Consider the following 18511-nt stretch of genomic DNA (forward strand, 5'->3'; position numbering starts at 1 on the left):
CTCAGTACCACATCACCAGAAAAAGCCAGAAGTGGCACTGTGGCTCAAGTGGTAGAGTGCTAGCCTTGAGCAAAAAGAAGCTCAAGGTCAGTGTCCAGGCTCAGAGTTCAAGCCTCAGGACTGGCAGAAAGAAAGAAAGGAAAGAAAGAAGGAAAGAAAGAAAGAAAGAAAGAAAGAAAGAAAGAAAGAAAGAAAGAAAGAAAGAAAGAAAGAAAGAAAGAAAGAAAGAAAGAAAGAAAGAAAGAAAGAAAGGAAGGAAGGAAGAAAGGAAGGAAGAAAGGAAGGAAGAAAGAAAGGAAGAAAGAAAGGAAGAAAGAAAGAAAGGAAGGAAGGAAGGAAGGAAGGAAGGAAGGAAGGATGGAAGGAAGGAAGGAAGGAAGGAAGGAAGGAAGGAAGGAAGGAAGGAAGGAAGGACGGAAGGAAGGAAGGACGGAAGGAAGGAAGAGAAATGTACTAATTGGCTTACTCACATAACTGTAACCCCTCTATACAGCATCTTTACAATAAAATAATTTTTTTAAGGGGGATTACAGGTGAGAGCCACCAGTGCCCATCTGTGAGACTCTTATCTCCAATTAGCTTCAAGTGATAGGTGACTGATGGAGAGTATCCTGGTCCTAAGTTCAAGCCCCAGTAGCTGTGTGCACATGTGTGTGCTCACACACATACACACATACAACTGAAGAGCAAGAAAGAGAATAATGTGGTTAGTGCCACATTCCTAACCAAAAACTAAAGGAAAACTTTGGCTTGTATCCTCTTCCCCCCAAAAATTATTGATTTACTAGAAATTTATTTTATCTAGATATTCACTATGTCAGTATTAATGCAGATGTTATATTGAAGCAGGATATGGTTTATTTTGTGCTAGCAAACAAAAGAAATTATCCAGATTGCTATTTTCTCTATAACTAGCAACATGCAATAAATCAATTCTGTTTTATCTCAGTATCTTGCCAATGTTTCAAACGAATAGTCTGGAGTTACTTTTCCTTTCCTCGGCCATTTGATCTAATATTCAGCATCTGCAGATTCTTGTCCCTGAGTTATAACAGCCTGGAGAGTTTCTAATTTCTTGAACTCTCCATTCTGACCTGATTTTTGCCCTCAGGGAAATATAATACTGCTTCTGGAATCTTTCTAAACCACACAAGGACTGTTGTGTAAGGACATTTTGATGATCTGAGTTTATGACTCAGAGCTTTTCCAGTATCTCTTCTTACATTGCTCCTTGCTCAGAGTTTAGACCTCACAGTTTCTCCATACCCCACTTTATAGAAACTAAATCAAAGGACTGGTGCAACAGTATTTGCAAATAGAAAATGTTGTTGCAAGTTAAGTGCTGGTGGCTCGTGCCTATAATAGTAGCTACTTAGGAAGCTGAGATCTTAGGATCATAGTTCAAAGCTAGCCCAGGCAGTAAAGTTCATGAGATTCTTGTCTTCAATTAACCACCAGGAAACTGTGTAGCACTATGGATCAAAGTAGTACAGTGCTAGTATCTAGTGAGTTCAAGCCCCACAAGTGACAAAGAAAAAAGAAAAGAAAAGAAAATGCTGTTGCAAATGATGCAGAATATTTTATTTGCTTTTTAATACCAGTACTGAGACTTGAACTCAGGCCTGGGTATTATCCCTTAGCATTTTTGCTCAAAATTGATACTCTACCACTTGAGCCACAGCTCCATTTCCAGCTTTTGGATGGTTAATTGGAGATAACCATCTCAAAGACTTTTCTTCCTGGGTTGGCTTCAAAACTTGATCCTCAGTTCCTGATAGGCAGAGTATTTTAGAGACGAGGAGAATTAATACAAAGGGAGAAAAGAGTGCATTAATTTTTTGGCAGTAATTTACAAATTAACTCAATATTTACTGTGTCTTACTCTATGCCAAAAAAATTATTCTCCCATTCAATCTTAGATCTGGGCCTAGATTAATTACCTACTTTAAAGGAGGAAATTGAGTCTCTGAGGGTTTGATTCTCCTGCCCGTGGTCCTTAATATAGTAAGTGCCACACGATTTGAACTTAGGTCCTTTGACTCCTAGTGCAAAGTTCATTTTACCATGCCAGCCTTTGTTAGAAAGAATAGCAAATTCCATGTGGGGAAGTTTGCCACTTATTATTTATGGTCCACTTTTCTTTTTTTTTTAATTTTGGTGATATAGGGGTTTAAACTCAGGGTTTTGAGCTTAGTAGGAAGGTGCTCTACTAGTTGAACCATGCCCCCCAAGCACTTTTTTTGCTTTAGTTACTGTTCAAACAGGACTTCCTGTTAATGCCCAAGTGGCCTAGACCACAATCATCCTATTTATGCTTCCTGCATACTTAGACCATCATGTCCAACTTTTTATTGATTATGATTGGGGGTGGAGGGGGTACTCATAAACTTTTTAGTTGGGTCTCGATTGGAGCCGAAGTCTTCCTGATGTCAGCTAAAGTTACAGGTTTGAATCTCCATGCCTGGCTATGATCTGCTGTTAATGTAAGCCTCGCTAAAATGCACAGATTTTTACTCTAGTACAACCTCAAAAGATCACATTTCCTTGAAAAATGGAATTGAGAAAAGCTCCCTATTCTTAGAACGGTCTTAATCAATAAACAGGAAAAGTAGAATTTGTAGAGACTTGACAATGTTCCCAGGATCCTTTACAAACAGGAATAAACCCCTGCCCAAGGCAGACTGACTACTCAGCGGCCCCCCTCCTTTTGGACTAAATGGGGCCCTTTACAGAGGAAGCTGCTAAAATGGCATCAGGCTATTAATGGGAAAAGCATTTACTTTAGATTAAGAAGAGTGTAAAGTAGAGTAGGGCCCTCTATGACTGGCTATTAGGGATGTTAGTTAAATATTTATAATGTCTAAATTAGCATAGTGAAAGCTCAATTCATCAATTTGTTCTAGTCTGTTTGTAAGGAGGGGAAAAAAATAATAACTCCAAATACTCATGAAGAAAGATGCTATGTGGGTCAATAGGAAGATGACTGAACAATTTATTATGATTGTGGTAGATTTTTATTTTGATTTTATTTAAAGGTACTTGGTGAAGCACCTTACCTTAAAGACCATTTACCAGAGTCGATATACTAGAGGCCCATGCATTATTTATTGTTATCCAATGAGAATTTTGCTAGGTGCTTCAGTGCTGAATGATGGATTAATTGATTGCATGATAGTTACTCCCAAAAACAGTAGGGATGAGGTTTGATGTTCAGAACTGGGTACTGGAAGCAAAGATTCCTTCATCCTAGGTCTTTTGTCCATTACTACCTAGTCTGCTGACTGACCTTCATCTCCTTACCTTGAAATGGTATCTTGTTAATAGAGCCATTTGCAAGCTTTATGGTTAGTAATGAAAAGGAATCGTTGGATCTTTCACTAGAAATTGCTAAGTATATGGTCACTTCTCCCTCCGTCTAGTAAGGGCATAGTAACACCTACATTCTTACAGCCTGTAGATGTTTAATATCGGTATCGTATGAATTCCATTAGTTAGAAATCTTTTATCTCTGTTTGTTAAAGGAAAGCCTCAAAAAGCAAGAACCACTGTCCAATCTATGTTCCATCTGAGAATGGCTGCAACAAAGTCTTTTCCAATTCAAATGAACTTGTTACCAGCCAGAGATTATCTTTCTTCACCAATGGGCTTGGAGAAACCAAGCTATAGGAGGAGTATCTAGATTGTGTGTGTGTGCGTGTGTGTGTGTGTGTGTGTGTGTGTGTGTGCACGCACACCAGTACTGGGCCTTCAACTCAGGGTCTGAATACTGCTCCTTCACTTTTTTGCTCAAAGCTGGTGCTCTACGACTTAAGTCACTGTTTCACTTTGGGCTTTTTGCTTATTAACTGGAGATGAGAGTCTCATAGACTTTCCTGCCTGGCTTGACCCTCAGATCTGCGCCCCCTGAGTATCTGGGATTACAGGTATAAACCACAGAGGTCAGAACAATACCTAAATTTTTGACAGGTCCATTTCTCCTCTCACAAGCCCAAAAAGTTCTACAACGGTGGACATATTGTTAAATAAAACCATCTGTAACAAATAGACCTCTTTCCCCCACACTAAAACTTTATGAAGACCTTCTAGTTTGCTTTTAGCACGCATATAAACTTCATTCTGTCTTAAGAGACATTCCCGTTGCTTTTCCTATGGATTGATTAGGGGCCCAGCAAGAGTTTGAAAACTCTTCAAATGGGTACATCTGATCTCCCTCTGTTTCTTTCCTCCTTCAGGCAATCTGTCCTTTCCCTAGAGGGGAGGGCTGGCCTGAAAAGGGTTAAAGGTTCTCTGGTCAAAATAGCCCAACAGAAGGAACTCGGCCCAGAGCTGAAATCTAAGTGCTAATGACCGCTGCCCTTCACCCCTGCTGCTGTCCACCGGCCAGACCTGCGGCCCAGTGGGGGCCCCGGGGCTGCGAGAGGACGCAATGTTCTGCATTTAACATTTGAACTTCTCTCATCCAAGGCAGCAGGCCGTTTTGTCCTGGGGTCGCTGACCCTGGCTCCCCCATCAGCTGCCCCGAAACCTTAATTGAATGACAGATGGTCATTTTCGGGCCTCCCACCACCCCCTAGAAGCTTGGGGGGGGTGCCACGGCCAGTAGCAGGTCTCTGCCCCTGACTCTTGTCAGCAAGGGATGGGCAGTGAGGAGCTCAGATCCTAGCGCCCTATCTGTCCTCCTAAGTCCAAGGCTGAATGCACAACTAGGCCCAAGCTAGGCCTAGCTGGCCTGGCCTCTGGCCGTAAAAGAAAGGAAAGAAAGAAATATATAATCCAAAACGCCAGGCGAGACACCAAAATCTCTCTCTCTCTTCAGTGGCCCCCATCAACCTTAAGCCCCAATCAATAAAATCAGGGTCTTTCTATCCAACTCTAGGTCAGGCCTAGCCCTACTCATCAGGGATCAGTGAAAAGGCCTTTTCCTGGCAGCCACACTGGCCTCCTCCCCAGGTGAACCGGGCTAATTATCCAGGAGGTGAACTGGGCTAATTGCCCAAGGTACCCCCCCACCCCACCCCATCCCAATCCCAGAGCCCCATTGGACTGGACCGGGCGCTGGAGGAGCTTTGGGGAACTTCCAACTGAAAGACAGTTGTGGGGGGGGGGGATTGTCCAAATGTTTTCCCCACCCTGGCTTCCCTCCTTCCTCCCTCCCTTCCCCCTCCCCCCCCACTCCCACCCCAGACCCTGCTCCCACCACCCAACCTCACGCAGGGTCTGCCACCCGCCTGCGCCCTCGTGTCCTATTTCTTTAAAATAAAAGCTGCGAGCTCTACAATTACTGGGATTACAGTGAGCGAGGTATTGATCTGCAGCCGGCATTGTAGGATCAAGCAGGGGGGGAAGGAAGGTGGGGGGGTGGAGGCAGGCATCGCCGCCCCAACAAGCCCCCTTCACACACACACACACACACACACACACACACACACACACTGACACACGCGCACACATACATGCACACACACCTCCTGGTCCTGAAAAGCACTTGGAAGAAGAAATCCCCCACAGTTCAGAAATGTTGGATTTCAGATGCACCCTTCACATCTGCTCCAAGAGAATGACCCCCCCCTCCACCCACTCACCCTATGCCACCCCACCTCTCTGTCTTTGCCTGTTGGGGGTCACCCACCCAGGCTGCTGGCTACCTTCAGTCTCTCCAACACACACACACACACACACACACCCCTTCTTTGTTTCTTTCTCTGTATTTAAATTACTGAAGGAAATATATACACGTAAATGGAGGTGTGTGTGTGTGTGTGTGTGTGTGTGTGTGTGTGTGTGTGTGTGTGTGTATCTTCCCCGGTAGGCGCGAGCTGGAGGTGGCGGAGGAGGAGGCCAGGGGAGGGGAGGGGGGGTAATGCAGCCCTAATGCACCGCTCGCTGACATCAACTTCCGCCAGGCAGCTCCTGGAGATCGAACCTTTCGATTGTAACCGGGACAATTTGCATAGTGATTCCCTTTCCGAGCTTTCCCGGGGTCGGTCACCAGCCCAGGCAAAGCTTATTCAAATGCTCGTAGCATCCCCAAATGCCAAGCTGGCCTGACCAAAAAAACAAAACAAAACAAAAAGAGCCACTCGGCGCCTGCCACGGAGAGACAAGACCAGCGCTCGGGTTCTTCCTCTTTCTTTCTTTCTCTCTCTTTCTCCTGTTCTCTTCTTCGATCCCTGATGTAGCTGGAAGCTGTTTATTTATGGCTACAAATGTGTGTGCGTGTGTGCGTGCGTGTGTGTGTGTGTGTGTGTGTGTGTGTGTGTGTGTGTGCTAGAGATCAAGAGAGAGAAAGGAGGGAAATTGATCTTTGCTTGGACTTAAAAAGATGGAGCCGAAGGAGCTGGAGGGGGATTTGGGGTTTTGTGCGTCTGGCTCCCATCCTGGGCACAGAGGTGGGGAAGGGAGGGGGGGCGCTGCGCCCCTCTCCCCACCCCTAGCCCCTCAGACCTCGTCCTGGCAGGAATCTGCGGGCTCAGGAGAGGCCTGGCCAGGCCGGGCTACGAGGGAAAGTCTTCCGTCCGAGGGGGGCACCGTCCTCTCCCTGTCTAAAATGAGCGTAATAAAAGGTACCACCTGCACCGCGCGTGGATGACTTTTTCCTGCCCTCTGTGTGTGTGTGCGTGTGCGTGCGTGTGTGTGGAGGGTGTGTGGTTTATAGATGATTCTGGAGTAAAGAGGAATTGGGGAGTTGGGGGGAGGGAGGTGGGAATCTCACGGTTGAGCTCCTCGTTTGCCTACTCCTCAGGTGAAATTATGCAAATTGACGGCCGTTTCCCTCCTTGGGGGGGGGGGCCAAAATCTTCGCACACGAACCCCCTCCCCCCTTCATCGCGATCGCGTGTCACCGAAACCACTTGCCATGAACTCGGCTAAATGGCGCCCAGGACGCGCCCACCACCCCAGGGTAAGCCAGCTTCTCCGGCGTCGGGGCGGCAGTGCGCGGAGGACAAGGTGATGGTGATGGTGTGGTTGGGGGGTAGGGGGGGGAGCCCGGGGTGGAGACATGGAGTTCATAGGCCAGACCAGGGGTGGCTCCAGAGGCCAGGCCACGCGCGGGTCCACTGCAAGAGCCGGGTGGCCATGCCCGGGGAAGTGGACGGGTGGGTGGGACCGAGGGCAGTGAGCGCGCGCGCGGGCGTGGGTCACCACCCAGGAGCTGAATGAGGGGGCCCTCTGCCCCCCACACACACACTCTCTCCCAGCCTGGTTGGGCCCCAGCAGAGCGGGTCACAGGTCACCTTCCCCACGGTCAGCAAATGAGGGTAGGGACCAAGCCCCTCGGAGCAGGGGTGTAAATAACACGGGGCGCTTGTGCCCGTGCTCACACGCGTGCGCGCGAGTGCTGGGTAGAGGGGCTGGCAGGGCATGCGGGTTTTGTGTGGATCTCCCGCCAGGAAGCATGTGGTCACCAAAACATAGTAAACCTGGACATCTGGGAATCACCAAAATCAGTGATGGAGAGGTGGGGGAGTGGGGGGGGGGAAGGAAATCTCCCCAATTGGAATTTGTCTGATGGCGCTCGTGGTTTCCATACACCACCCCCCATCCCCAACCACTTCCCCTTAGGTAGTTTCAGGGGCTCCACGAAATCTAACCTAAAGGTTGGGTTAACTCGGTGGCACACAACCAACTCCTTTCTCATGAGAGGGGGTTAAAGCACAGCTAAATTCGTAGTGTTTTTGTTTTGTTTTGTCTTTCAAGTTGGATATGGGGGGGAACAAACAATAGGCTTTTTAAACCCACAAAAACAGCCAAACATATTTTTAAATGTTCTTGGATCCGTGTTTAGAGTGCAGCTGGCAAGGAGCTTTTTCCTGAAGCTTGCCGAACACCCGGCTGTGTCTCTTTTTTTTTAATTTTCATTATTTATTATATCTTTAAGTAGTGGTCCAACGGGGTTTCAGTTCACCAAATCGGTTTATAAGTATGCTGTTCTTTTTTTTTTTAACCTTGGCATCTTTTGAAAATAGGACGTTTCTGTGATCATCACATAATAGGTTCCTTAACAACCAGAAAGGAAAGTGTCTTGAGATTGAATGATGAAAAGAAATAGTCTGAGTAGGACAAATAAACCCCAAACTAATTGAACCAATGGAAGGATTACAAAAGATGAGAGGAAATAATTATGGGGGGGGGGGGTTAGGATCTAGACTTTCCAGCTTTTAACAAGAACACTTAACAAATCCAAAGGAATTAAAAAAGATTTACCTCTATGTGCACAACCTAAGGACACAGGCCATGGGTGGCCATCTTGATCAAGTGCACATTTTGAGCATTTTAAAGACAACTCAGCTAGCTTTGGGATACTTGCAGACTTTTCCCATAAGTGACAACTAATTAGATAACCTTTAGTTCTGGTGAGAAAGAATTTAAAATGTATTTGTGCTTTGAGGATGGTGGAGAGGGGAAGGAATGTAGAGAGAGAGATGTATTGGTTAAATTGTTACTGGCTTCTATGGAGTTAATTTGGTGCCGAACACAGAAAATAGAGGCTAGTAGCACAGGAAGGACCCGTCAGGCTGTGGCAAGACCTTTTTTTTCAGTAGGTTCTGAAGAAGGTATTAGAAAGCTCTGAACATTAACTTTGGGTTCATTGTTCTCTTAAAACAGTAACTCAAGATGTAAGTAAAAGTGTTTTCATTTTTTATTGATTCCCACTAACATCTTTCATTATTCAGCATGTAGCCACAGCAAATTATTGCTCATTTGATACCGAGAATTCTATTGACCATCACTTTCGTTGGAGAAAGAATTCTAACTCCTGGCTGCTCAGGAGTTCCATCAGAAGTAGAGGCTCTGGATGTTCAGTGGCTTAAACAAGTAAATCGAGCCCTGTGCCTCCAGGAATTGATGAAGACATGCTCATTACATTAGGCCACGTGAACAAGCATAGAAATCTGCTTTTTATTCTGCAGGCCTTGTCCCCATTCACGCAAAAGGTAGGGCCCTTTTGGAACAGAGCTGTCTAGTTGGAGGGCTGAGTGTTCATTTAACTTTCCTGTATCATTTCTGGCAACTTCTTTCTTGCCCTGATCAGGTTGGAATGAAAATGATTTTTTAAAAAAATTACTCAATCTTTTGATCAAAGCTATCCCAATTACTGACACTTAGGGAGATCTTTAAAAAGCATCTTTCCTCCAAAGGGGGGGGTGGAAACAAATCTAAAATGTCTAAATTTGTGGCTTTATGGTCTGCATATAATTTCCTAAATTAACTTGCAGCATCCCTATCCACCCTGTCAAGACCCTACATCACTTTAGAGGGACTAAATTGGCAGCTTGGGATTGGGAACTTCTGAGGTGCTTTTGAGCAGCTATGAGCACCCAGCCTCAAGGGCAGCAAATAGTGCTCCAGCAATCAAGGCTGTGAGAAGGTGGCAGTTCCTACCAGAGGCCTGACCTTTGACCCTCAGACACGCAAATCCTGGATGCTCCGGGCTGGAGAGCACGGCTGATCTGGAGAAGAGGCTGGAAACAGTGGAATGGGAGACGGCGGCTGGTGAGTTGGGTCCTTTGGACTAGAAAAGAGCTTCTGGTCTCTTGACCACAGGCACCAAACAATTGCCTAGACATTTGGACTGCTATATTCCAGGCCTTTCTGTCTGCCCAGGACCTAGAAGTCCTAACTAGCTGCCTCCAGTAAGAAATCTTCAGGAAGGGAAACCGGGACTAAAGGATGCAGCAGGCACCAGAAAACACAAGCACAAAGAGCGCAGCCAACTAAGCCTCTGGGCTTGTCAGATGTCCATGGAATAAGAGATCTATTCGGTCAGCTTCTCTTTACACCTTCCACCCTAAGAGGAACCTAGGCTGACCTTCAAGGAGCCATGCATCTGGACAGGCTCTGGAAGAGATAGTTGGCTTTCATCTCTACAACTGCCAGGAGAGAAACCCTCTCTAGATTGCGGTTGAGACTAAAAAAAAAAAAAAAAATGAAGATCACTTAGTGATTTTAAAATGAGTCCCCGGAGTGTGCGTGCAGTCCTCAAACAGCGCCAACTCCAGATCGGAAGGTACATTTGGGGGCTCTAAGGGACCCAGCCCCATAGTTCTTTTTCTAATGGTGCTGAGGACTGTTCTGTCAAGCTGGATGCTTACCCACGCTCCAGGATTTGTCCTGGTCAAGGAGCCATTTGTTCCAGAACCAGGCAAAGAATAGGTAGGAGCTTTTTTTCCACTGCACACACTGGGCGCTCACCTGCAAACTGGAGAGGAGAGACATCAGCACATTGTCATGCTGTGTAGAGAGTTTTCCTTTTTTGGTTTCTAATGTAGACCTAACCTCCAGTGTTGGTGTCATCTGCCCATGCTCAAATGTGCCTACTCGCTCCCAACACACTTGAAGTCCTGTTCACAGAGGTTTGGGGGTGGCAGGGGGAGGAGGAGGGCAACGAAAAACAATGCTCTAGGCTCCGGCTGTGAATTCTCCAAGACCCTCTTCAGGAAAGAAGCCTCATCCCAGCAAAGCAACAAGCTTACCACATAAAAACCAAACAAACAGAAAAAAAGCCGGCACAAAGACCAGAGGCTGAGATGCGGCAGTTCTATGTTGGCTCCAGGCTGGATGTCCTTATGGGATAGGATGACTATCTAAGATAGCCAAAAAGAAGACGTTGGCACCATTTCAGTTCAGAAACCAAGAAATCAACAACATCCTAACAATTGTTTGGGGGGGTGGGGAGTTAAGACCAAAGGTCTGGATTTGAGTTGGAGAGCTGAAGGAAAGGGAGAGAGTTCACCCAGCATTTCTTTAGGAGACAGAACTGAAAAGTGCGCAACTAGACTCGAGTTGCAGAAGCTTAAAGACTAAGAAATGTATTCTCTGGGATCCATCCACAGTTGTATTCCTGTCAGCCCGCACACCTCTTTTCAGAAAACCTCTCTGGCTTTGGCATTCTATTTCCCAACCACCCTAACCTATCTCCTTCAGGTTTTGCAGGCAAAGGACACTAGCAGAACTGAAAGGCAATTTTTGTTGTTGTTGTTCTTCAGACTTCTGTTCATGTTATGAAAATAAAAGCCAACACTTTGTCATTTTTAACCACATTAAGCAGACAATAAATCTAATTTGGATATTGATTCCCCCCCCCAATCAAGTGATTTTTCTTTTTGGAGTGTCTGATGTGTTTCCTTTCTGAAGGAAGGCCGGTGCACTGGTAGACTTTGTGGCACGGTTGCTGGATACAGGCCCCCAGCGCTTCTCTGAAACTCGCAGTTGATTGTGAACTTTGCAACCAGATAGCTGAGCAGGGAATTCTTGTTGGGCTGAAGGAAGTTTGGGGGGGTTTTCCCTAATTATCAGCATAATAGCTTCAACTTAGCCTTTCCTGGTGCCCTAATTTCTAAGGCTAGTGGTGATGGTCTCTGTAATTCGTTTATTTAAAAACTAATGAAATCAAATAAATCAAACTGTGAACAAACTGGGTACTGATGGCTCCCACCTGTAATCCTAACTACTCAGCAGACTGAGATAGGAGGGTTCCTGTTTTGTTCAAAGCCAGCCCGAGCAGGAAAATGTCTTGCTTGTGAGACTCTTAATCCCAAATTAGCAAAAAGCTGGAAGTAGAGGTGTGACTCAAGTGGCAGAGTGCCAGCCGGTGAGAGGGGGGGGAAAAAGCCATGCAAGATCACATTGCCCTGAGTTTCAGCCCCAGTACCCATGTAATAAATAAATCACCCCAAAGTCTTACTGCTGTGAAGGGCCCAGTTGGCACTGTGAGGGGTTTTGCCTGAGAAACCGAGCTGAAAAGTGTCACCAATGTACCCGGTTTATCCGAAGGCCCGGCAGACACCGGGCTATCTTGGTTCCTTACCTGCCACCTCTTTTTCAAAACCAGAATTCGTTTATGGTTCATGCCAAATGCTGCTGCTCTGGTCACACGTGAGCCTAAACAGTCTACCAACCGACCCAAGGAGGGAGGGTGCCGGGATGTGGGGAGAAAAGTACAAGAACAGTGTGCAGAGGAAGGAAGGAAAATGAGAACGAAGAAGGAGAGAGGGAAGGGAAGGAGAGAGAGAGGAAGGAAAGGAGAGAGGAAGGGAGGAAGGAAAGAAGGAAGGAGGGACGGAGGGAAGGAAGGAAGGAAAGAAGGAAGGAAGGAAGGATTTGAATGACTTAATGATAAATACGAAATTATCAGAACCTGGGAAGGAAACCGATTGCTTTGAAGGATTACCTGTGCCTTCCCCACCCCCCGCGCTGACCAGGCCTCCCCTCCCCTTTTTGGCACACTGAACAAAGGTCCCCAACTTCCTTTCCCTGCCCCAAAGATGGTCAGTGCCGCACAGCCAGGCGGGTACTTACAAAGGTCACCGCACCCTATCCGGTGGCCGCCACGGGTCACCCCTTCCCCAACTCCCGGGATGAAGACCCTGGGTGGGGGTACGGGGAGGGGGGCGGGCAAAGGGGACCTGGCAGCTCCCCAGCAGTGGGGTGGATAGGAGCTGGGGCCTGAGATTGACCCTCAGGCTCTGACCTTTCCCGCTGTCCTCTAGGGTCAGGATTTAACCTTTCGCTTCCCCCACTCCCAGCCTTTCCATCTCCCAGTGGCCCTGGGGGCGAAGGGAAAGGGGGGGGAGAATCGATATTTGGGGTTGGCGGGAGGGGGTGGGGGTGGCGGCTGGGCGGGAGGATGGAGCAGGGACCAGAGTGTTCAGTTCGCTGGTCTGAATCCAGGATCCCCGAGCTTCCTCGTTTCTACGGGGTGCAGGACTTCAAGCCCTCTTCCCCACCCCGCACCCCAAGATCCCATCCCCCTTGTTAACCCCCCCCCCCCGCAGGCTTGGTGGAAGACCTCCAGCCTCTTCTCCCCCCCCCCAGTTTTTAATGCCCAGGCACCAGATTGCTTTTATTTGGGGGGGGGGGAGGAAATCCCTAGAGCGTTGGTGAGCTGAGTTGGGGAGCATGTGGTGCTGCGCTAGATGTGGGGGCCCCCTTACCCTGGCAAGGCCGAAGCCTTCGCCCCTATTGTCGGGGTGGGTGCCCAGAGAAGAATTGGGTCCAAGTCGCCCCCTGCTGCATCCCTAGCACCCCAGCGGCTTCCTACCAGTCGGGGTACAGGGGGCAGGGGAACCCCTCAATCCCCAGCCATCAACAGAGACCAGACCCGCACTCAACCTCACCCCACCAACTTCCAGACGCTCTTCCAGATGGCTCCTCACTAGCTCGGAAATGGGAAAAGAGAAGGGTCAGAGGCTGAAGGAAGTCTCCCCTCCACACCCAGGACCATCACCCCCCCAACACACACACACACACACACACACACACACACACACACACACACACACACACACACACACACACACACACACACACACACACACACACACACACACCAGTTCAGCGAGGCTTGGGGTTTTCGTGGTCTTCCCAACTGGAGCCCAGACGGGCGGGGACCACCAGAAGCCAAGAGCGTTAGGTTCAAATGCATCCTAGGCTCTGAAGTCATTTATCTAGTTTCATAAATAATGTTCTTATTACACTGAAGTCCGATTCCTGCCCCCCCTTCCGATTTTATTGCTGTGGTGGGGGGAGAGCAAGGTTTCAGTGGCTAAAAAGTTTCTAAGTCGGGCAGGCCGTTGTTTTCCTTTTTTCCATCATTAACATCATTAATATAAGCTATCAATAACCCTGTCGTTGGGAGCCGAGTTTCACGGTATTGATCCACGCAGCTATTCATCTCTGCCATGCAAGACACAGAATAATTTTCGCATTACAGTAGCTTGGATTTGCTTTTAATTCATATTTAAAGCTGCAACCGACTCAGTGGAGCGCTCTGCGAAAGACTTGAGGCGCCTAATTAATAATAAGTTAGAAACGAAGGAAGGCACTGGTGAATAAATAATTAATACAGACATCTATGTCTCTTTGAATATTGCTCCTTTAAAAATTTAGACTTACCAGGACCATACTGTAAGTCTGCAATTTATATTGCAGGGATGATTTAAGAAAGCTATTTTTTTTCCTTGAAATACAATACTAAATTATTCACGGTGTTTTTGCAAACCAAAGTTCCTTCATTAGCCAGGCCCTCCGATTTCTTCCTTCAAGTGGAAAATGCCAGTTATTTGTTTGTTTGTTTGTTTTAAACCATCATCATCCTCATGGTACTTGAAAGTCCTAAACTCCCAACAAGAATGGCCAGCTGAGATTCGTTTTAGTTTGGGATAGCAGGATGGGACAGCTAAGTGTAGTGGTCTTTGGCTCTGAGGAGATGCTGGGCTGCATATCAGGTTTTATTGGAGAAGAAGAAGAAAAAAATCATTGATCTATGAATTTGGTTGGGGATTTGGTGATAGTAAACTCGGGCCCCACAAATAGTCCCAGGGAAAGAAATGTCTGGGATTTGGAAGGTCTTAGGTTCTCTTCCTTGTAAGAAAAAAGGGGGGGGGATTTTAATTTTATTATTACTATTATTAAATAGTTGTACAAAAGGGGCTACAATTCCAGAAGTTTCTTGATCAATTTCACCCCTTCCTTAGCTCTCTCCCTCCCCCCTCAAAAAAATGGAATTTTTATAGAAGAGCTATTGGGGATAAAATAAATAATAATAACAACAACAAAGAACTGACATCCAAGCAACCAGGAGTTACCATCAGACTACAGGAAAATAACAAAATTCAAGGGAGTGAGAGTGACTGAAAAATCGCGGGAGGTTTTTGCGTGAGACAGACTAGGATTTGTTTGCAATGTTGTTAGCAATATTGATTTTTTTTTGTTACTTGGATTAATGCATGTTAAACAGGAAAATACAGGCATGACTCAAGTACATTATAATCATCTATTGTAGAGAGCAACCTTTTCCCTGGCGATGATGCAGACTCCACAAGACAAGGGATTTCTAACCCCTTCCGCAAGTTCTAAACTCAGGTCCTGCCAGCCTCTGTTCTTGGACACTCTTGGGTCTTTCTAAAGAGAGTCTTCCTGACCTTGCTTTTAGGGCCAGGGTCTCCTTCAGCATAGCAACATTTGATGGCTTAAGCCCGCCTGTGCACATGTGGGGGGGGGCTGGTGAGAAGTTCCTGGAGACCCTCAGGTCTGAACCCTGGTTGTTAGAAATCGGCAGAGCCGCCAGGCTCATGCCTGTCATCTTAACTACTCAAAAGGTTGAGATTTGAGGATCGAGGTTTGCAAAGCCAGCCTGGGCAGGAAAATCCGTGAGACTCTTATCTCCAATGAACCACCAGAAAACCAGGATAGGAGCTGTGGCTCAAATGTAGAGCCTTTGCCTTGAGCTGAAGAGCTGAAGGACAGCACCCAGGCCCAGAGTTCAAGCCCCATGACCGACCAAAAAAAAATGAATGAATGAATGAATGTATGAATAAATGAAATCAGTGAAGCTCAGGGAAGCTTGTGTGGGACCAGACAGTCTTCTCACACTGACAACTATCTGCTTGAATGCTACTTGCTCCTCAAACCTCCCACTGCCAAGCCCCGTCTGGCCAGCACCCGCATGGATGAGTTACGGATCAAGTACTTTCAGCTTTTTCTATGAACCTCCAGTCCACCCACCCCCTGGCTCACCGGGAGTTTTGAAGCAAGACCTGTACATTTCCACACACACTCAGCAGCACAGGCAAAGATCTCTCCAGAGCTCCACCGATTCTAAGGGACACTTAGAACATCTCTGGGGGTCTTGGACAGGTTCAGAAAGAATTAAAAGGCAGGTGGAGTGAGGTACTGAGGTGGGGAGAGGCTTATGGGATGCTTGGTGAGTTTATAATTCCACGCCTGGATGACGATCAGGCCAAAGGGCAGATGCTGTTGGCTCTAGCCAACAGGGGGGTCTGAAATACTGGGTTCCCCTTCTTTGGGCATTAGGGTAAGACAGGGGGATGAGGAGGTTGATCTGGATCTGAGCTGAAGGGCAAGAAAAAGAAGATGACCATGTGGAAAGTATCAAGGGGAAGGAAGGATGGACTGGAAGGGGTGGGGGGAGAGGGCTGGGCTTGGGGAAAGCAAAAGGACCGAGGAGGCTTTACAGGTCCGGGGAAGAAAGGTGCGAGTGAATGAGCCCAGAACCACCTGCGTTTTATTTTATTTTTTTTTTAATCGTCTAGGTGTCTGCGGGTCAAATAAAGACAAGGGCGGTAACGATTATTCTGTTAAATCTATGGTACTTGACTGTGCAAACACTAATTGATTAGACACCAAAATGATTTGTTTAAAGGGTTTTTCTCCCCCCTTTCCAAGTACAGCTGCTCCTCTCTCCCCCACGGTCTCAGTTCCCCGGTTACCCGCAAAGGGTGTGGATGGACGGGCTTCACTAACCACAGGGAAGTGCCCAACTGCTTGGGGGTGGAGCGGTTCTAGATCTGAGGCTGGATTTCTGCTCTTCCACCCAAGGCCCTCCACAGTAAGGAGATTGTTGGTGTGTGTGGGGGGGGTGGAGATACAGGGGACCTGATGCACCCAGAGACTGCCCGCCCTGCAGGAGACTTTGCCATCTGCCCGCTGCGACCCTCCTCCCGGGAGTTTTCATTTCTTTGGGGGTAGCTTTGAACTGGATCAAACTCTAGGATCTTGTTTCTTACACCTGTCACTCTCAGCCTTGACACTTATTTAGAGACTCTCTCCCAAATAAATAGACGTAGAAAAGGGGAAAATCATTGTCCCTCAGTTCCCTATGTAATTATTTCAACGATGGAAAAATGATCAAGCCTGAGACCCAACTGAAGAGCCAAGTCTCCCCACACACACCAACTTCCAACACCCCAACACCCCGTGCGCGTGCGCGCGCACACACACACATATCCAGCTGGGCTGACTGCATCCAGTACCCAGGACCTTCTGCCAGAGTCACCAGCAACTTGGAACCCTTCAGGATATCCCTTTAGTGATCTTGCTTGCAGGCTTGAAAAAAGCCCTTGCCAAAGTGGGTGACCGCTAGAACAGATTTCAACCCAGTAGAAGCCGCCTCTAGTTCACCCAGGGTCCCAAGAGGGCTAGTGGTTTTCTTCCTCTGCCCAGGAAGTAACCAGAGACGCAGGAGTAGTAGTCTGGTTTTCTCTGATGGCCACCCAGGCGACTCTGTATACAGTTCCTGGAACTCAGAGTTCGTTGGGGGTGGAAGGGGAGGGGGCTGCTGGCAGAGGCTAATCACTCTGCAAGTATCTTCTCTTTTGGGATTTTCTCTCCAGCAAAACCAGTCTTTAAGAAGGAAATTCTTTTAAGTGTGGGGAGGGAACTTAAAGAAACACACAAATTTTCAAAAAAAAAAGAAAACACTATGTGTTAAATGGAAGATCAAAGATTGAAGAAGAGCCAGAATGATTGCTTATCATTTCCTTAACCACCAGAGAATGAAGTCACCGAATGTGTGTGTGTGTGTGTGTGTGATCCTGAGGCTTGTTGCACTCAAAGCCTCTGCTTTTATGTTCAAGGGTAGAGCTCTACTACTTGAGCCACAACTCCGCTTCTGAGTTTTTGGTGCTTATTTGAAGGTAAGAGTCTCTGACTTTCCTACCCTGGCTGGTTTGAACAGTGATCCTCAGATCTCAGCTTCCCGTGTAGCTAGGATTACAGGCATGAACCACCAGTGCCCAGCCTCATTTGATTTTATTAGTGCTAATGTTTCTGGGGATTAAACCCAGGGCCCATCCATATCCTAGCAAGGTCTCTACCATATTTAGTGATTAGTTATTGAGTGTTTTTCCAAAATGTTTTTCAATAGTGAATCCTCAACAATTAGAAGAGATTGCTATTTTAACTCAACAGCAGTTTTCTGACTAGAATTTCCCCCAAATGTTGAGAAGACTCCAGAGAGCCTGGTTAGAAGCATCCAGAACCAAATCCTTCACCTTCCAGGTACTAAATACTCTGATGCAGTCAGACATGGAAGAAACGGCTCCTCCCCAGTTTAATACCAGACTGGATACAGGCTTTAGAAATGATGGTAGCCCAGGCAACCATCATTTACAGCTCACACCTGTAATCCTAGCTACTCAGGAGGCTCATGGTTCAAAGTCATCTCCAGTATACCACTCAAAAAACCAGAAGTGGCACTGTGGCTCAAGTGGTAAAGAGCTATCCTTGAGCTGAAGGGCTGAGGGACAACGCCCAGGCCCAGAGATCAAGCCCCAGGACCCACAAAAAAAATGATGGTGAGGTCCATTGAGACATTCTACCTAAAGAGTCAGCCTCCGCCTTGAAGCCTTGGGTGGGGATATTTGTCCTAACATTCAGGAATGCTGTTTGTGAGGCCAACAAATGGGAATGTTCAACAGATGAACATTTGATGGTTCAGAAGAACTAGAAACATTTCTTTGGAATGATCCTCAGTACTGAGACTTGGGCCATGTGTTACATCTCTCCCACTCACAGAGAATAAAGTGTTAACTCTGAATCCTATGGAAATTTCCCAGAGAACCTTGTGTGGCCAGTGTTAGAGGAACTTTCTACTCTTTTTCTGGAAGGGCTCTGCTTGGCAGGTTTTAGCCTATCTAGTCTAATCCTGCGCCTGTGCGCATGTGCATGCACACACACATACACACAAAGCTGTTCTCTTGACATTTAC

Source organism: Dipodomys merriami, unplaced genomic scaffold (assembly GCF_024711535.1).
Source record: "Dipodomys merriami isolate MVZ:Mamm:240054 unplaced genomic scaffold, mDipMer1.0.p SCAF_48, whole genome shotgun sequence".
NCBI classification, from domain to species: domain Eukaryota; kingdom Metazoa; phylum Chordata; class Mammalia; order Rodentia; family Heteromyidae; genus Dipodomys; species Dipodomys merriami.